We start from the raw sequence: 3,729 nt of genomic DNA on the forward strand, positions 1-3,729 counted from the left end.
GCAAAACAAAAAAGTGTGAGGCAGCAGAGGCTGTGATACTCCAAAAACACTGGATCCTACATGTCCCATAATGCAACTCAGGCAGAGCTTCTGCAGTGTTGGCCATGACTGGTAAACTGATTATCATGTGAAACATTGGTGGAGTGCCCCTTTAAATCCACATTCAGTTTAGTGTTATTGTCTGTTAAATGCTGCCACCTGCTGTCTATTTTTAAGAAGTTGATGTGTGGATGATGTTTACTTTCTCTGTTACTAATGAGGACGACAGGAAGCAGGGAAGCTTGGAGCTTTGCAATTATTTTGAATTTTGTAAGTAATAATAATAATAATAATGATAAACTTTATTTGCTCCCAAACGTACATGCATAATTAAAGTAATGTTTGTTTTCTACATTTTCCAATGCAGTTAGTGTTGTTTCATCCTTTGACCCTGAACAGAAACTCTCTCAGGCTTATTTTAACTACAGACCACACTCACAGGAAATGTTCACTAACCATCACTACAACATCAAACTACATGAGTAAAGAGCAGATCGTCACCAACACGATGACCTGTGCTCCCAAAACAAAATCAGGCTGAATCAACACCTCTGACCTCTAAAAATCAAACATTATGAGCTTCATCTAATTGATCTTTTTTGTGCAGAGAACTCAAGCCTGGTATGTGTGTATGTGTGTGTGTGTGTGTGTGTGTGTGTGAGCCTCATTCCTCTCCCTGGCCCCAGCACACGGCATGTTTGGAATAGGACTAAAAGAGGTTATTGGAGCATGATAATATGATGATCGAGAAGTTCACAGGTTTGAGGGGCCTTGTCACAGCGAAGCAACATCCACCTCCGACTAAAGACTCTAATGAACTTTGAGACCATAAGAGACACAGCTGAAACGCATGATAACATTTCTGACTGAAGTAATGAGGAGAAATTCCAATATATTGCTACTGGATAATAAACAGGTCAATAACTTTTTCTTTCACTGCTGTTGTTCGTAATCTGGTCTGTCACTTGGTCCGTTTACTCGTCCAACACTTTGATCATGAGCAAGAATCTTAGCAGCTACTGACCTGATTTTCATGGTATTTGCCCTGGATATTTATGCCCCCTGCCCCAGAGGATGATTATAAATAATATGGGTGACCCCTTGACCTTTCCTTTGGCTCGCTGTCATGCCAAAACTTCCTCTTAGCAACACTTTAGTTAAGAGAAGAAATCTTGAAAACTACTGGCTGGATTTTCACAACATTTGTTGTTAATATTGATGGTTTCCAGAGGAAGACTCCTCATATTTTACGAGTACACAAGAAATATTCCTAGTGAGTTTAATGACCCCACCATGTTTCCTCTAGCAGCACTTACAGCCTAACTTTCTTTACAGATTCACTGAAATCAGTTAAAACAAACACACAGAGCAGAAAACCTCCAAAGGAAAGTTTAACGCCATCTCTTCCCCAGTTAAATGACACACATGCACCCAGCAGTCCACATGATGTAAAAAAAAAAAAACTTAAAACACATCACTTTCAAGAACAGTGACAGTTCACTTGCTGCACTAATGGTTTTAAAGTTGAGTCTGACTGTTATCCCTGTTTTCTTTCTTTCACTCCCACTCATTCTAAGAACAGATCATTTGCGTATAAATAAACCACATTTCCATAAAGTACAAATAAATTAGAATAAAATACTTCCATGCTAACATCTGCAGGTTTAAAAACTACAGTTATAGTCGCTCATTTTTGTCACTTCATAAAAAATAACTACATGTACTTTATAAGTCCTCAATGTGACTCTGATTATCCCTCCAAATCTTTAAAGCCCTGTCCTGGCATCAGTTCCTTGATTACATTGACAAAAGGTTTAGTTAGAGGGTGTATTGGGTTTCTGTGTCAGCAGGCTCTGAGTCAGTAGGGGCACTGTCACGACTACACAAACGAAGGTCACCCGAGAAGGTCACCCTGAAGCAGCCATGACACCAGGCAGGACATTCTGCCTCAGAGGGGAGAGAATGAATGCTAAGCCCTCCCTCCCCTCTCTGTTTTTTTTTGAAGGGGGAAAGGACAGGACAGGAAAGCCGTTCTTTTCATTCATGCACTCAGTGAGTCGTGGTTGCAGCCTGCAGGAGATGGGACAGAGGAGGAGGGAGGAGGGAGGAGGAGGGGGAGTTCAGGAAGGGAAGTCCTAAAGTGCAGTGGTTCAGGGGGGAGAAAAAGAGGGACGTCAGAGGCTCTGCACGTCACAGAGTCAGCAGACATGAGCTGTTTTACGCAGAGCGTGGTGACGTAACTGAGCTGCTGAGGGGGTGGGGGGTCGTGTCTGACTATGTATAGCAATTCTGAGATTTGTTGCATCAGGTCTCATCAGTAATTCAAAGAGGGCCTTCAAACCACGTGTTGTCTTTAACTGAAAAGGGTTTTCAAAGTGCACTGCGCTGATGAAAATGGTTTCCTTACAGCGGATTAATGTCACTCCTGTTGTCTGAAAGGCTGAATGCTTCACGTCTGACTTTATGTTCTTTTCTTTTTAGTTGTAGTTTTTACAGGAATTAAAAACACAGGTGATGCACTTTACTGTGCATTTGACCTTGTGAATATTTGACCTTCGTGCTGATAAAAGAATCCACCTGTCATAGCGTTAGATTCAGTTTCATTTTATCTACTTCCATCCAAAGCTATTGTTCTCCTAGTGCAGGGTGAAGACTTTATGTCGAGCATCAACCCTCTGTAAAGTCTATTCACACAAAAAACTGGCAAAGTAGAGAGATAAGAGATAAGGTGACAGACATGAACACTACATTCGATGAGAAACCCAAACTAAACCTCTCTGTTCTGTTCTAGAGGCCCAGAACTACACTAGCTTCTGTGTGAGCTTTCCAATCAGTCACTGATTTACACCTGGAGCTGCAACTGAATGTAATTAACTTCCTGGCAGAACAGAAAACCAGCTTTCTACTCAGACTACCACCATATATACTTTAAGTTCCCTGTTTTGACAGATATCACACAAGAAATAAATGTATTGTGTTTTTCTTACATTTTTTGGTGTAGATTAAAGTTTGGAACATTTTGTGTTTTTGTATAACAGAGCAATTCTCAAAATAAGGATGTTCTTATGCTGCTAACGCCAACCTTGCAGGCAATCCTTGGGAGTGAAAATACCACGTTCAGCCGTCTACTCTGAGTTTGGATATTTAAATTATCAAGCAAATTTTAGAACAGTTTGGAAGTTGCCCAGCATGACTTGGGGTATCTTTCTGCAGTGTGACTCTGCTGTGGGAGGGGAGGGGGCTGTTGCAGGAGATAAGAGAGTCAGTCACGAGCCTGTTACTCTAACTGTAGTACGCATAAAGCTGTGAGGAGATGCTTGGATATTTCAGCTTGTATCTTGACGCCCTTCAGCCCGTAGATGATGCTGAGTGCGATGCATCATGAGGAGAAATGATGACATCATCATGTGGTCGCCCTGCCCCTCCGCACGTCCACCTCTGGGTGCCGTGGCAACGTGAGAGACGTGCCGGCCGGGGGAAGTCTCTCTGCTGGGAGAGCGGCAGGTTATTGTGCAGATGCAGCTTCCTCCCTCCCTCCCTCCCTCTCTCCCTCTCTCCCCTGCTGCCTGCAGGAGAAGCCCCCTCCTCTCGTCTACCCCTCCCGTTCTTCCTCTCCCTCACATCCCCCAGCTCAGCCAATCAGAGTGCTCAGTGGGGGCAGGGCATTGGAGAACAACCATTCCAGTGCAG

Source organism: Lates calcarifer, linkage group LG5 (assembly GCF_001640805.2).
Source record: "Lates calcarifer isolate ASB-BC8 linkage group LG5, TLL_Latcal_v3, whole genome shotgun sequence".
NCBI classification, from domain to species: domain Eukaryota; kingdom Metazoa; phylum Chordata; class Actinopteri; family Centropomidae; genus Lates; species Lates calcarifer.